Source organism: Puma concolor, chromosome A3 (assembly GCF_028749965.1).
Source record: "Puma concolor isolate L17-30 chromosome A3, mPumCon1.1.hap2, whole genome shotgun sequence".
NCBI lineage: Eukaryota > Metazoa > Chordata > Mammalia > Carnivora > Felidae > Puma > Puma concolor.
Genome location: NC_141669.1, coordinates 15,496,751 through 15,513,873, shown reverse-complemented (window position 1 = coordinate 15,513,873; position 17,123 = coordinate 15,496,751).

Below are 17,123 nucleotides of genomic sequence, written 5' to 3'. Positions count from 1 at the left end.
CATACCTTTGCACATGTTGTTCCTGCTGCCTGAAACGCCCTCATTTATCTTATCACTTGATGAGCTCCTTTCCACCCTTCAAAAGTCATCCTGGATACTTCTTCCTCTGTGAAGCTGTCCCTGGTACCTGTAAGCAGTGCTAGATTCACCCTTTGTGTTCTTACAGTTCCTAACACACTGCACTCTATTTCCTGTGGGCTCCTTGAGGCCAGGAAGTAGATTTCAGTCATCTTGATTTCTTCCACCAAGAATAAACTTGTACAGACTAAAAGCAAGTCGGTTCTATTGGAGAAGCTAATGAATTTTAACAAAAATGCTACACTTAAATCCCAAACCATGCTATGTGCACTATGTTGCCTCGGGTCATGGTGTTACCGGGCACATGTACTGAGTGTGAATGTGTACACCTGTGGATCCTGGGAAGCCTCTGAGGTCAAGGTCTCTCTGCCTCGTTCTCAAAGAATTTACTGCCACAGGCCTGAGGCTGTGGCTAACAGGAATGTGGGTCCTTCTAGATTGCACGTGATAATGTAAATCAACAGCAAGTGCACAAAAAGCAGCATGCGAATGTCAGACTCTGATGTTGATCTGCCACAGAAGTAGTCCTCCCTTAACCCATACATCCTTCTACTCAAGTTGGCACTTCTGCTCTAAATGACTCTGAATGGGTTGGGGTCCTGGCAGCAAATAGATGGAGCTAATTGAGAAGAGTTTAATAAGGGACTATACACAGTCTGAGAAGGACAAGGGCCCTGAAAGGGATGATGAGCACCCTGAGGTGGCAACCGTGGGGAGCAAGAAGAGGGAGGAAGAGCTCTAGCTATAGTTGTAGCTCACCACAGGAGCTGGGGACTCTGGCAGAAGAGGCCAAAGCTTGGTGGCATAGTGGTGGGCGTAGTAATAAGTATCTTGATCTTCCTCACCACCACCCTCTGCTCTAGGGCTAGCACCTCCCACTGGCCAAACCCACCTGGAAGCCAGAGGACAAGGGAGCCCATTTATGCAGCCCCACAGCAGCTTTCAGGGCACAGGGCAAGGTGGCAGGCAGGCCTGCTGCCCCCTGGGCAGTCAGTGCCCACCTGGCCACCTGCATGTTGCTATGCCCATCTGTAAATGAGCAGGCACACTCCTAAGGACCATCTGTGTCCCTTCAGTGACCTTTATGTACAAGAGTGTGCTTTTATTCCAAAGTGGGTTCTTGTAGGCATCTGAGGAATGGAGTCTTGTACAGGCTGGTAGGGGTCAGTGATTTCCCAGGAGGACATGATGGTTGATGAGCTGGGCAGCGCCTCTTTCATCTTCTGCCTTTCCCCAGTGAATGCAGTCAGGAGGCGTTGGCCTCAGTGGTTGGGAGGAGCAGGAATGGTGGGAGCAGACAGCCTCACCAAGGAGATAGAGGAGGCCAAGGATGCTGCTTACGAAGACACCGTGGCATGCTTGGTGACCTATAGGTATGTGTCAGAGAATGGGCAGCTCTCTACCCAGACATGCTGGGGCTGAAAGTAGAGATGCCATGTGGTTTAGTCAAGGGGTGGAAGCTTTGGGATCTGAGCATGAATCCTCGTTCCAAGGCTTAACTTTGGGCATGTTGCTTAACCTCTTTGAGCCTGTTTTCACAACTGTAAAATGGGAAAATAAATCTGCCTTTGCAAGCTTCTTGTAAAGGTTAGAAAGATACACACACATATCCTACATATGGTAGAGAATGGCAGCTGTTGTCTGTTAAGTACTCATTTAAGCAGATCTGGACACTTGACCTTGTGCTTACTTTGGTCCATGGACTCTGACACATTTTCACTTTGGATCTTCCCCAGGTAAATGACCTTGGGAGAAACTAAAGCAGCTCAAGAGTTATGAAAATGTTCAGGGCCTAAAATGGACTTGTTTTTCACTTTCCCACAAGGCATACTTACTAGGAAAAGTCGCGGAAAATTCGATGCTCAGTTTACAGTCCCAAGAACATGAAAAAGCTCCCCTGCCAGCTAAAAAAAAAGTAAGAAAGAAAAAAAAAGATGGATGTTATTTCTGGGAGAAGGAATTTCATACAGTGGCTCAGGCAGGAGACGGTGAGTCAGATGTGCTAAGAGCCGGGCCAGGCTGGCCCCGTAGGTCCCCCTCGTGAGTCAGTGCTGCCTGTGAGGCTGAGGCTGGGCGGGCAGCAGGCCCAGCAGGCCGTAGAGCCAGGTGTGGTCTGCTTGCGAAGCTGTGGCTCTGCTGTCCCATCACCCCCTCAGGGACATTGAGAATACCTTCCGCTATCAGTGTCACCAGCCATGGCAACCTGGGCAGTTGCTGATATGATCGTACCCCCTCACCCCCAGACTGGCCTTTTTCTGTGAAGATTATCTGCTTTTAGAGGAAACCCTTAACCTCCCTCCCCAATGTGACCGCAGACTCCCGCAGCCAACCCAGAGTTTCTTCTCCTCCTGTTTACCTCTGGGGACCTGTTGGGGGTGGTGCACGGTCTGGCAGAGCCTGGGGTAGAAGAGAATGTTCTACTTTGGGGGCTTTGAAGGGTGAACAGTAAATGTACCTCGAGCTGGAGTCCTTCCAGCTATCCCAGGGCACCATGCTGCAGAAAATCAGGACGCAGGAAACCAGGCATTTGAGTCATGAGAGGAAGAAAGCCTCCATGGGTGAAAAGAGGTCAGCCTTGACAAAAAGTGTGCCAGGGAAGTGGGCAGAGCCAGAAGTGTGGGGCTTATTTGGGAGATCTGATTTCAGTTCAGACTCTGACCCTTACTCAAATAAATGTTGATCTTTCGGTTATTCCTTATCTGCAAAATATGGAGACGGTTCCTATCTCACAGGGGGATGTGAGGATTAAATTAAGATAGTTTATGTAAAAGCACACCGTGATCTACAAATTAAAAACAAATCAATGTAGAATATTACTACTAATGGATAGGGAAAGAAAGGGTCAGAGAGGTTAACGGACTTGCCAGAGGTCACACGGTTAAGTATAGAACCAGGACCTAAACACTAATCTCTTCTGTCCTCTGTTTTCTGTTGTTTTGGTTTCTTCCATTTTTAGGGGAAGACATGGAATGTTGTAATTATTTGATCATTTTGAGCTCAGAGTTCCTTGTGGGTTAGCAGCCAGGGGTCTTGGCCTCTGGCTTGTAGCCTCTGGACAGTGGATAGGTGTCACAGGCAGAGGGTGCTGTGGCTGTTGAAGGAGCTCTGCCCCCAGGGGTGGATTTCAGCCCTGTGTGCCCACTTCAACCTTATTGCTCCTCTCCTGACTCCTCTGCAGCAGAGTTTGCCTGTCTTCTTCCCCTTCCCAGAACCTACTTTTCCCTTCTGTCACGGCGTCTGCCATGATGTATTGAGCTCCTTGGTTTTTGTCTGCTTCCCTCGTCAGCCTGGGAGCTTCAGGGGGGCTGGGACAGACCTTCCTCCTCTTGTCCTCCCACCTCTGTGGGTGGACTCCTGAGCCAGGATCTGGTTTGCAGGAAGTACAGGAGCCACTGGCCAAGCTGTGTGGAGGGTCTGTCAGCCGTTGAAAGGGCCATTGTCCACCCTAGGATCTGGTCAGGAGAGGAGGATAGCTTATGGATGGATGTCCCTGGTTGGAGGTGGCAGCCTTTTTAGGTACAGAAAACATTTACCATTCTGCATATTTGATGCATTTTCAGGTAGGATGTAAGTGTGGGAGTGACTTCATCCATGCCAGTTAGGCTTAGCTGTGTGGATCAGGAGAGGCCCTGTCAGCTTCTTCCTGTTCTACTGTGAAAATGCGTCCTTCACGGAGCTGAGCTTCTGACCAGCCCCCGTGTCATTTATGATCATGGCACTCAGGCAGGCAGAGTAGGGCTACCTCAGAATCTAGCTGGTCCTTTCCCTCAGGACCTTCAGAGGAAGAGAGGGGGATGGGTGGGTGGTCTCCACTCCACTCCACCCTCATTTCAAACAACACCTCTGGTTTGCAATGGGAGTAGAGGTTCCATGTGACTGTTTGAAGACAGAGATCCATGAAACCACAGGTCAGAAAGACACGGGACCAGTGTAAGACCACTTATGGTGAATTCTTTTAGGCCCAGGGCTAGAATTCTGGTTCCTGTTTGTCCAGCGCAAGTAGTATTGCCTCTCAATTTCTCCTGCCCTTTCATCCTTGAGGTTCCCTTCCCACTAAACGTGGGTTGGATGGATCGATGTCCAGGGCAGCAGATGCTTGAAGGGGTTTCCAGGTGACATGGACGGGGAGCCAAGCAGGCCTGAGTGTGTAGAGACAGAGTGATTCCCTGGAGCCACAAGTGTTGACCCCATTTTCTACCCTCATGCCGTTTTAGTTCAGTTCCGTGCACGATGTGGGGGCTTGGAGCTCGGGAAGTAAAGTGGTTGGATTTGTTTTAGAAACATCGTCCCACATGGAATAGGTGGTTGGGACAGTGAGGAGGAAGGGGCTCTTGTGGGAACATGGATGAGGAGGATGCTGTCAGGTTGCTCTGCACATTGTCTGGGTGCAGCTGGCCAGCCCCCAGGTAGCTGGCCATCAGGGAAAGACTTCTTTGGCCTGGTTTCCGGAGGTAGAGGCACAGCTAAGACCAACGTGCTATTGCCATTTTGTCTAAAGTCCCTTGTAGCTTTTCATTCCTTTTATTTTTTATTTTTTATTTTTTTCAACGTTTATTTATTTTTGGAACAGAGAGAGACAGAACATGAACGGGCGAGGGGCAGAGAGAGAGGGAGACACAGAATCGGAAACAGGCTCCAGGGTCTGAGCCATCAGCCCAGAGCCCGACGCGGGGCTCGAACTCACGGACCGCGAGATCGTGACCTGGCTGAAGTCGGACGCCCAACCGACTGCGCCACCCAGGCGCCCCTCATTCCTTTTATTTTTAAATTTAAATTTTAGTTAGTTACCTTGTAGCTTTTAAAATGCTTCCTTTTTTTCTTCTTCCTGTATCCAAGGTCCTTTGAAACTCAGTCCTTGCCATCTTTCCAAGATGTCTTCCTTTGCTTTGCTACATACACACTATTCCTGCACAGCATCTGTGACTGCCCCTCCAGGTTTTGCACATCCCTGGAGCGAAACACATGGACAGGAGGAAGAGCAGGGATAAAAGGGACACATGTCCCTGCATTGTGCCTTGGCTGGATGGTTGGCTCCTGTAGGATGGCTGGGCCTGTGTTTCTCTCTCAGTTTTCCAGCCTTCAGGTAGGCTGGAAATCCATCTGGGGTTCCATAGATCATTGTCATGCAGGGGTTCAAGATGCCACTTCTGTCAGTGGTATTCTGACTATTTCTGTAGTTCCTGTCCTGACCCAAGGCTGAGAACATAGTATGGAGTCAGTTGGTGAGTGTTGGGTGAATGAGTGATGGGTAATTTAACCTGTCCACAATTGCTGCCTTCAGCAGGGTTACTATACTGGAATAGACAAGTTCTCCTTCTGCTGGCTTTCTGTATAGTGTGTTCCCTGTATTTGGTGGGTCTCATATTTCCTAGCAGAGCTAGGAAATTTCCTAGCAGATCTTAGGGCCCCCTAAGATGATACTCTTCTTCATTAATAAAGTTTAGTTAATCCTCCAGTTCATCCAACAGATACATATTGACATGGCCACCATGTGCCTATCTTTCTTTTTAAGTGTAGTGGATACAGTGGTAAACAAACCCACATCCCTGCCCTCATGGAGCTTATATTCCAGCAGAGGTAAGACCCATTTAGATGCTCCATGGATCAATAAATGTCTGCTGGCGGATCAATAAATGTCTGCTGGCTGATTTATTCTTCTATAATATATCAGTTTAGAAAATATTTAAAGCTGTATTATACTCATAACCTTTTAACTATCAGGTTACGGCTCCATTTTAGGAAGAACATTTACCCAACTACTAGATCATCAAAACTCTGCAGGAAGACTTTTCTTATTCAGAAATATCCTCCTGACATCTGTGATTCATACTGCTTGTTTCCTGTAAAGCAGGGATTCCTGCTGCAGACAGCAGGCTGGTTAGATTTGGCACAACGGATGTACATGTTCGGGATGAAGCCTCACTACCGCAAGGTCACAGCAGGGAAAAGTCATTAGCATATTCATGATTCCCATGTCTGCTGTTTATAGGTCTGTTGCAAAGCTAATGATTTTTCAGCTTTTGTGAAACCTTCTAACTTCTCAAGGGTTCCTGTTATAAAGTAAGAATGTAGGAAATCCAAAGCTATCCTCAGATTGTTAGATACTAACATCTTCAGAAAAGATAGGCATTCTTAAAATTGGCAAAAGATTGCTGGAGCACCAGAAATCCAAATTCATGAATTTGCTCATTGTTCTTCCCTACTTTTCACAACTGTTTGTGTTTTGGTCCTTAACCGTAGAGTACAGAGGTGCAGCTATGAAATCAAGATTCTTGGGGCGCCTGGGTGGCGCAGTCGGTTAAGCGTCCGACTTCAGCCAGGTCACGATCTCGCAGTCGGTGAGTTCGAGCCCCGCGTCAGGCTCTGGGCTGATGGCTCAGAGCCTGGAGCCTGTTTCCGATTCTGTGTCTCCCTCTCTCTCTGCCCCTCCCCCGTTCATGCTCTGTCTCTCTCTGTCCCCCCAAAAAAAAAAATGTTGAAAAAAAATTAAAAAAAAAAAAGATTCTGCTTTTCATGTGTGGCTTGGGTAAACTTCCTTCTGATGTAAAGCTATTATATTTAATTTAATTGTTCCCCCAGGCAGCTAAGCGGGGGGATGGCATCCAAGTTTCACCTCGGTTTAGTTGGCTTTGCCTGCTGGAGGTGTGAACTATTTTGGACAATGGTAGCAGTGAAGGGTCCAAATATCTCGATGCTTTCCACTTCTTGATTTGAGCTGTGAGATATTTCATGAGGCTTTATATGTAACATTGGGGTCCTTTTTAAAAAGAACAAAAACATCCCCTCTTCTGCTCTCATTTTACTGGTTTGGTTTTGCCTGTGAATTACACATGCCCACCCAGGCACTGGGTGGCTTGCTCAGAGTGGGGTCTCTGCTCCCACCCTCTGGCTGTTGGCTTGAAGCATCTCTGGCCTTTTTGCTCTTTTGCTGACTGGGGCTCCAACATTTTGCAGCTGATGTGTTTGGAGTAAAAATGTTTACAGGCCCAGAGGAACATTAGCAGCATTGCAAATGCTTTTTATTAAGACCAAAAATGAAGCTGAATTATAACTGTGTGAATAGAAGAAGGCAAAAAGCCTTTATCCCTGTGGTCTTGAGGGCTCAGATCTTTCTGTTTTGCCTTCTATATGGCTGAAAGCAGGAGCTTAGTTCCTAATTAGGGAACTTGCTGATGTTAATACAATCTGATGTTTACTGAGGATCAGAGCCATAAGGTAGATACAGAAGAAATTCTTTGAGAGTTTTAAGGAGAAGATGATGACCACTGGTCAGGAGATGAAAGAGATGTCCTGGAGGAAGCTTTGATGGCTCTGGAGGATGAGCAAGAGCCCTGCAATTAGCAAGGGGGGGTTGGGTGTGGTTTGATGAGGAAGAAAATTCCTGGCAGAGGACAAGGAAGGAAAGCCTGGTGTGGCTGTAGCACTGAGTAAGTGATGGTGAGCAAGTAGGACATGGGCTGAAAAAGTAGGTTGGGCTGAGATTGTAGAAAGATCTACAAATGAATGTATGTATTTGTAGTGGTCTTCAGAATTTTGTATGAGAGTCTACATTTTGAAAGGATAATTTGTTGGCTGTCTCTAGATGCCGTTGCCACACAACTTAGCTGTGTGTTGAGACCTGGAGTACAAATACACAGGGGGCCTGCTAGACTCAGCATCAGGGGGTCCCTGCTGGGACACCAAGGTTGGGCCTGTCTGGCCAGTTGAGAGATTTGCTTTGAGAATTTCATACCATAACAACATCTGAATGGCATTCTTCAGTGTGTGATGTTGAGCACAGGTACAGTGTGTAACACAGAGGTGGCTGCAAGCCCTCCCAGCTGGGGGTGTCTGAAGGCCTTTGCTTGCATGTCTTTTTATCCAGATTTGCCACATCTTGGAGTGGAAGACTGCCCACACAACTGACTGCAGCCATTTGTAGATTCCACCTACATTTGTTGGGTCTCCCGTAGAGTCCTGCTCTTCCATCATATTTGGGCAAATGTAGGAAGGAGCAGAAAGGCTCATGGGACAGACAGGTGCGCTGGCCATCCTGAGACTCACTGAGAACCTCTCAGCTTCAGCTGCCAGGAGAACTCCTAGAGCACGTGCAGGGGCCCTGGAGAGATGCCACCTCTCTGCTGACAATGAGTCCAACACCTCAGTGGGCTGCTTGCTGTTGAACCAAATCAGTGGGCTGCTGGCCCCCTCGTTCTCAGGCCGTAAAAACCCTGCAGCCATGTCATTTGCATTTCCACGTGGTCAGCCGTTTTATTAAGAGCACTCATCCCAAAGTGTAAGGTTTATCTTGTGGATTGCAGGTTATGTGCAGGGTAGGTGGAGCTGTGGATGGCCTGGGTGTATGTTCAAACTGGTGCTGATTTCGACCCGTGTTTTATTTAGTTTGGTTAAATTTCCAGATGCATTGTGATTAAATCAGAAACAGATCACGGCACTATTTGTACAGGAAAAAGTGCCTGTGTGGGATTTTTATGTTCTAACCTACTTGTAAATAGCAGTGTGGGGAAAGGTAGCCATTCTCTCCATGATCTAATTAATCATGACGTAGTGGAAAGGTCATTAGAGGAGGGGTCCAAAGTCCTGGATTCTTGTCCCAAAGTCACTCATTTGCTAAGTGACCTTGAATGGTTTTCTTTTCATCTACATGTTTCCGTGCTCTGTGGAACAAAGAGGTGGGACGAGGAGGGCTCTGAGGTCCCCTCCCACAACACTTGGCATTTGCTCCTGAGATGACTTTGGAAACAGCAGCAGCACATCTTTAGGGCACCTTTCCCTCCCAGAGGCTCTGATTGCAGGTGGTGGTCAGATGAGCCTGGTGTCAAGTATTCCAGCCAGACCGCATGTTAGGAAATGTTGCCCCACTGCTGGTTCTAGAAAGCACAGTCTGACAATCACATGTGTAAAGCAACCCAAGCTGTATTTCTTTTTTTTGGAGGGGGAAGTGAGACTACTCCACCTTTCTGTTTTGTAAATGAAGAAGAGTATAGAGAACTATTTAACAAGTACAACCAGTAATTACAAATTAACCCTGGGTCTCTACTAGCCATTTAAAGGAGGATGACAGGGAACAGGAAGAAAAAGGGAAGGGAGTTAAGAAGAGAGAAGCATAGCAAGAGAGGAAGAGGGAAACAGCCCCAGTTCAATCAACAGATGTTTGCTGAGAATAGAGAAGATACATTTTCACAAGAGCAATATTACAGCTGTGAATGTGATCCCATTTTGGGCAACTACAGGCCTTTTTTGAGGACATCAGTCCAAGAAGTATAGTTTTCTCTTGGGCCAGGGGCCACCCTCTGTTGGCACACAATTCCTGGAGGAGTGGGTCCGTCTTAGTTCTGCCTGAGGCCCGTCAGACCTCCAGCCAGGCCGTGGGGGAACTCTGACAAATGCTCATCACCACCATCTGGCTCAGGGAGCTGGGTGAACACAGAAGCTGCCTTTGGGGCTTGCTCTGTAAAGGTCTGGAAAGGGTGACATTAAAAATTACTGCTCAGCTCTGGGGTGCCTGGGTGGCTCGGTCAGTTAAACGTCCAACTTCAGCCTCAGGTCATGATCTCACGGTTCATGGGTTTGAGCCCCGCATCAGGCCCTGGGCTGACAACTCAGAGCCTGGAGCCTGCTTTGGGTTCTGTGTCCCTGTCTCTGTCTGCCCCTCCCCCCATCAAAAACAATTTTAAAAAAACATTAAAAAAATTCCTGCTCTGATTTACAATGGAGAAACTGGCAAGCACTCCTTTACTAGGTGGTCAAGTTAACATCACTAGGGATAAGCCGTGTTGACAGAATGTACCCTCATGTCACATGATGAGGAGGACATTTCACCTCATGGTATTTTATTTTTCTCCAGAACCCACAACCCCAGTCTAATCAGGAGTTAAACATCAGACAAACCCAAATTTATTATTATTTTTTTTTTTCTTAAAAAAATTTTTTTTTCAACGTTTTTATTTATTTTTGGGACAGAGAGAGACAGAGCATGAACGGGGGAGGGGCAGAGACAGAGGGAGACACAGAATCGGAAACAGGCTCCAGGCTCCGAGCCACCAGCCCAGAGCCCGACGCGGGGCTCGAACTCACGGACCGCAAGATCGTGACCTGGCTGAAGTCGGACGCTTAACCGACTGCGCCACCCAGGCGCCCCCAGACAAACCCAAATTTAAAGGCACTTTACAGAATACCTGACCAGGCTTCCTGAAAACAAACAGTCAAGGTCATGAAAAACAAGGAAAGTCTGAGGAACTGTCACCAGAACAGCCTAAGTTAGGAGACATGAGACTCAAGTGCAATGCAGTACCCTGGACTAAATCCTGGAATAGAAAAAAAGACAGTGGAAAAACTAGTGAAATCAGAAGAAAAGTTAGAGTTTAGTTAATAGTAACCAACCAATATTGGTTTCTTAGTTTTGACAAAGGTATTGTAGAAACACAAGAAGTTAGTAATCTGGGGAGGTGGTGATTCTCTGTAACACCTTTGCAGCTTCTCTGCAAATTTAAGATTATTTCAAAATAAAAAGGTTTATTAAAAAATACAGAACACCTAGTTGGGGCTCTGTGGCATCTGTGTCTCTGCTCCTGTGGCTTCCCACCCTTTCCATCTCTTCTTATGGGACCATGAGGAGTCTCCTTTCTTTAGATGCCCCTTAGCTGGATTCCGTGATTTAGAGTGCGGGGCCAGTCTGCTTTTAGAAACATTCTGCTTCTTATTTTCTTAGAAAACTGATGTGAAATGTCTCCTTAGAAAGATCTCCTATGTAAATCTCATGATTAAATATTTTACCAAACTGGTTTCGGGTGGGCTGATTGTCCATGAAATCAGGAACAGAAATCAAAATTTGTCCTTGGAATTCTTGGTTGTCAGAATCAAGTGCCCACACGAATCCATTTAGCTTTTCCGAAGATGAGAAGAGCAAAGATCAGAGAGAGAGAGACACTTTCCAGAATAATTGACACTTTTTTTTTTGAGAGAGAGCAGCAAGACTGAGTGAGCAGGAGAGGGGCAGAGAGAGAGGGAGAGCCTCTTAAGCAGGCTTCATGCCCACTGTGGAGCCCAACATGAGGCTCGATCTCACAAACAGTGAGATCATGACCTGAGCCGAAATCAAGAGTCGGACGCTTAACCGACTGAGCCAGCCAGGTGCCCTGACAACTGACAGTTCCTCATGGAGCACACACTGCACACCCAGCCCTCTGGCAGGTGGCTGAAGAGGACCTAACTCATGAGGTGGAGACAAGTCATTGCAGCCCATGACAAGGTCACTAAGGATGGTCTCTGTGGTGTCTAGAGTCACCAGGTCACCAGGTCACCAGGCCCTGTCCCTGTGGTGCTGCTGTGGGCTGAAGGGGGCATGTGGTAGGTCTGTCTTTTTGTACAGCTCTGACCCCACTTGCAGATAACTGAGCCCAGTGATGAACCTGGGTCCTGGCTGGATTTAAGTGTGAAGAAACAACCCTTGGAGCTGGTTGTGAGGCTCACAGGGGCGGGTGAGAGCTTTCAGAGGCCCAGATCCTTTTATGCAGGAAAGCAGCCTTGAGTGAGCTAGCCAGGGACGAATGCACATGGCTAGCCAGGCCTGCTCTCAGGGGTTCGAGCAGAGAGCACATGCGGCAGAGAGGGGAGTATAGAGAACCCTGCATCAGCACAGCGGGGCTCGGTGGGGAGAGATTCAGTTGTAATGTCCTAGTTATTCATGCTGGCTCTTACTGGGTTGGACATTAGGTTTACTCCTGTGTGAGTGGCTCAGCCCAAGCCACTCAGGTTTTTACAACAAAGTGGCATTATGTTCTCCAGGTACCAATGTCATGCAGCTGGGGAGAGATAGGGTACCGTTGTGAGAGTGGGGTCTGTTTGCACACTGAACTGGTGCCGTGGCTCCCTGGTATGGAGATGACACCTCTATTGCCATCACCTTTGGGTGAACAGGAAAAGCCGGCCACATGGGTAATCCCTGACTTTCCTGGGGAAGCCCATCACTGCTCCCTGCAGAGGAGAGAAGTGAAGGGGTTTGCATCTGTAATGAGGACAGAGCAGCCAGGCCCTCCAATCACATACTGTCGTATGTGTGGGCCCCTCATTGCCCAGCTGGGGAGCCAGATGCCCAGACAGCAGAAGTGACCACTTTGGGGTCCTCTAGTGAATCAGATAGAAACATCCAGGAGAATGAGGAGTGCTCGTCCCTGAACGAATGGTCTCTACCTGTCTGCTCTCATGCCTCCTCCCTTGGACTTGTGGCTGCCCCAGTTAGCAGAAGCAGCTGGTGGCACTTGTAGCCCTGTGTTGCTCAAGTACGTGGTGGGGTCACCATTTCCGGGGGCTCTGCTGCAGGATTTGCTCAAGTCTGCCTTTGTGTTCTGCTTGCTGGGTGCTCCCCCCACCGAATCACAGGGAGCTGAAGGGACCTGTTTGCCTGGGGGCACCGGCATCATGGGGGAACTGGTCAGAAGTAACACAGTGGGTTTCTAGAGGCCCGATTTTGCCCCCTGTATCTCCTGTCATGCTTCCTGAGGTTTTCTTGCTCTGGAAGCTTGTTCGCCTAGTTGTAACCCACACCCCTCCCTGACTTCCAGGTCCCATGTTGGACCCAAACCTCACTCTGCATATGGCCTGTTATAGCTCACTTCTTCCTTGTGCTCCTCTGACTCTTGTCCTACCTTTCCTGTCCTTCCTGCTTGCGGACCAGCCACTTCCCTGGACCCTGAGATTCAGGCTGAAGCTCCACCTTAGCTATTCAGGCACTGCCTCATTCACTCACACACAAATTGCTCACTCAAGCACTCACGCATGCACACACCCACACACTCTTACACCCACACACTCATGCACCCACCACACATCCACTTACGCAGCCACTAACTCACACATACCCACTCTCACACATGCGAGCACTCCTACTCACACACACAAATGCATGCACACTCCCACACACACATGCACTACACGCACTCACACACACTGTCTCACACATACACATGCACCTACGTCCTCACACTGATGCAAATGCTACTCACGTACTCACTCACACACACAAGCATTCCTACTCACATATACACATGCACACATGCCCTCACACTCACGCATGCACTTCTCACCTATGTGCCCACTCACTCATATACTCTTACACACTCACATACTCCCTCACACTCACACATACCCATTCAGTCTTCAGAGCTGGGCCCTGAACAGGTCTAGGGGAAAGGAGAAACAAAAATCAACCTGCCACAGTCCTTGCTCTCCAGGGCCTTCCAGTCAGGGCTGATTCTGTCCACACCTAAGCTTCAGTTCTAGCAGGATCTGGTGTTAGGTGTGAGCTCTGGTCTGATCAGGAAGCAGGTGAGGCAGCCTCTGCACTTTGGGCACAGAACTTTGAGGAGGATCCAGACACTCTTATTCACTGGGGGCAGGGCCAGGTCATAGTAGGAGTCAAGGGCAAGCCAGATGTGCCCCATAGGGCAGGAATGATCTTTCCTTCTTCTTGGAGACCAGGGACAAGGGAAGAAGGCATTAACACCAAAGACCTGATTATTTTGCTGGTTGACAAGGATGACCGTGACTCAGCCCATAGGGGGCACTCACAGCTCAGGGAGTGCCAACTCATCCAACCACACGAGGAAGTGCCTCTCTGGGACTGTCGTTTCTCTCTTCCCTACCTGCCAAACTCTTATCCATGCTTCAAGGCCCTGTCAAATATACCCTTCCCTGTGAAACTTATTCTCACACCATAGGTAGAATTAATCTCTTCCTTTTCTGTGCTTTCATGGCACTCTTGAAAATAATATCTTTGTTGTAATTCTTTGTCTCGTATAACAACTGGGCTTGCTTGCTGATATGTCCTCTCACCATGTTCCTTGAGGCCAAAGCTGTCTTTTTCATCTCAGTGTCCCTAGGGCCTAGCTCAAGCCTGGCACAGAGGGGGTGCCCAGTGAAGGATGTGGCCTGTAACAAAATCTGTTACTGCCAGGAATGTGTTAGATTTCCTTTCACCTGTGATCCCCGGGGCTGCGTTGTCGCTGGTAGCTACCCTGGCACCTCCGTTCTCACTGCCCAGAGCCTCCTACTTGCTCTCTCCACAGCGCACACCTCTGAGTTGCTAATGGCCCCTGCTCCCCTGCAGGGCCATTACTACATGCCCTTGGGGGTGGAGGGCCATGTGTCCAGCTCTGGCGGCCTAGCGATATCATTACTGAGCAGCGATGTGTTCACCCAGCCTCTGTAACCCACATGCGCCGTTCCCAGTTGCCCTCTGTGTGAACCTGGCACAGTATTTTAGTGTGTCCTATAGAATAATATTGAGAGAACGAACAAATCAGTGGCAGAACCTTCTGAGATTTGCCTAATTGCAACTCAAATTGTTCCCATATTGGAAATTACATGGCTAAGATGCCTTTTGGGGAACTGAATATTAGGAGCCCAGGAAGGTCAGCCAACAAGAGTTGCTGTTTTTTTTTTTTTTTCCCCTCCATGAACTCTTACCGAGACATTTTCCTGCAATGAGACATGTATAGGTTGACTCAAAACAGATTTCACAATCGCTTTATCCAATTTTAGACGACTTAATTCGGCAATTCACGTAACCCTCTTTAATCAGCCTCATGTCCAGGGGCGGTCGTGGTCTCAGCACTTTGACGCGGACGTCACTGAGGGCAGCACACCTATGTGCAGAGGCCATGGTCATCCCTGCTGTGGCTCTGAGAACTCGGATCATGTTCGGGCCGCTTAGAGACCAGGGTCACTGCTAGGGCCCCAGCAAAGCAGAAGACCTATAGTCTTGTTTCTTGACATGCAAAAAATAAAAATTAAAAAAACCCCATAACAACCCTACACAGGGTTATGTCGAGGGACAGTGCAAGTACGCATGATCTGTGTGTTAAGATGGTTCCAGTTTTGACACTGTGTGGAGAGTGTGGAGGTCTTACGAGTTTTGACTCTGACATTACATAAAAATATATTGGCTATGTGCCTGGCTCAGAATCCTTAGGGGTAAAGTAATTTCCTTTCCTTCCCTCTCTTTATGGCACTGTGGAAACATATCCCTGGAATTAGCTGCAGAAGTACGTCCAGTTGGTGGCATCCGTATTGTCACCCTACAGGACTTGAGGAAGAAGCAAGGTCTCTGCCAGGGAGATGTTTGCGTGTCTAGCACTTTTGCTTTGCAGACCCTTCATTGTTGATCCACACCTGTCCTGTGCAGGAAAGATTGCCTGTGTCTTACAGACGGGGCAGCTGAGGCCCGCTGCACTCAAGTGATGTGTCCAAGGTTGTTTAGGGAGTTGATGGCAGAGCCAGGGTAAAATAACCAGTCTCCCACTCCCGATCCCAGACTCGTTTTGTTTCAGTTTTTGTTAGGGATTGAATCTGCCTCTCATTGCTTTGGTAAAATGTTGTTGAGCATTTGAGGCCATGCTTGCTCTGAAGTGTGAAGCGTGAGTGCAAGGTGAGTGGCATCATCCGTGCATTGTCTGCAAGCCACCACTGAGCTCAGACAGCTTGTTCTAGGTGTTTCTGCAGGTACCTGGAATGTGGCCGTTTATTTGTTCTCTGCCCAAAGCCACATAGGCCCTCACTTCTCTGGCTCTGGGCAACCCTGGTTATAGACCAGGGGTGCGCAGGCCCTTGGTGGGGAGAAAGAAGAGCCCCTTTGTACCAGGAACTATACCAGGTGCTTTGCATATGTCATTTTATTTAGAGGGCAGCAGAGTCAGTGCTGAGAGTTTTCAGAGAAAAGGAAAATCAGTGCTGCCTGGGTTGAGGCAGTGTGTGTGTGTGGTATGTGTTTGTGTCTACTGTGTGCCCTGGTGATTGTTTATGTGTAGTATTGTGTGCAGAGTGTGGAGTTTGTGGTGTGTGTGTAATATGTGTATGGTGTGTGTATTATGTGTGTGAGGTATGCATGGGCCGTGTGTGTGTAAGGTGCATGTGTATTTGTGGTATGTGTGCTCATGTATGGTGTGTGTGTAGTGTGTATGGTATATGTATCTGTAGTGTGTGCATACATGTGTCTGGAAGGTAGTGGTCAGGAAAGGCTGGTGGACACAGCTGTATTGTGCCCTGAAGGTGGCTGCTTTAGACGGGGAGGGGAGCATGCCTGCAGGGTGGTAGGTGGGAAGGAAGGAAAGCGTGAGGGGAGAGGGTGGGCAGAGAAGGCAGGTGACAGAGCCACAGTTAGGTTGGGACTAATGGGGCTCACTGGGAGACCAGGGCAGAGAGGCGAGCTGCTGCTGTGCAGATGCAGCCTTCTCCAGGCCCTTGGCTCCCTCTTTTAGCACTTCGAGGTGGCCTTCAAGCTGGGGATTCATGGGATGAGAGAACAGTGATGGCACTGTGCCTCCTTACCTCCAGGGGTGCTGTGAGGCTCAGGTGCTGTGAGCTGGGCAGGTGCCCTCAAAGTTTTGCCAGGCCTCCTGCCCCTGCCCCAGTGTCCAACCAAGTGCTGGAAACTCCCAAATTCATATGTTTTCTGAAGTCAAAACCAACACAGTTCCCTCCTTAGCGTCTGCTCTTGGAAGTCCCATGGCAGAGAACTGATATTCTCTCGCACCTGTCCCACTTCATTAGTTTCCATAAATGATCCCTCCAACTGCCCCATTCACTGCAGCTGGAAACCAAGGCACTATCCTAACCACTCACCACCAGTTATGCTGGTTATGTCTTCAAATCTTATTCAGACATTCCCATCTCTGTACAATGGCCTCTACCCTGGCCCAGCTGCCATCAGCTCTCTCTTGGACTTCTCTGCAATTTACCATCTCTTCGACGTCATTCCACAGACTTATCCAACCAACAGTCCCCAAGCAACCAGACTACTCTTGATCAGAACAAAGCAGATTGAGGGGCTTGGCTGTGTGTGTGCCTGCATATAGCTACTGGTTGGCTTCCCTTTGTGTCAGGACACAACGCATGATCCTTTCTGCAGCCTCCAAAGCCTCTTGTACTCCTGCCTGCTTCCTCTTCACCCACCTCCCTACTCTCTCCCCTTAACTCTATGCTTCCCTCTGGAGCTCGGTGCTCTGCTGGCCTCCAGGCCTTTGTCTAGACCACTCTTTATCCCACAC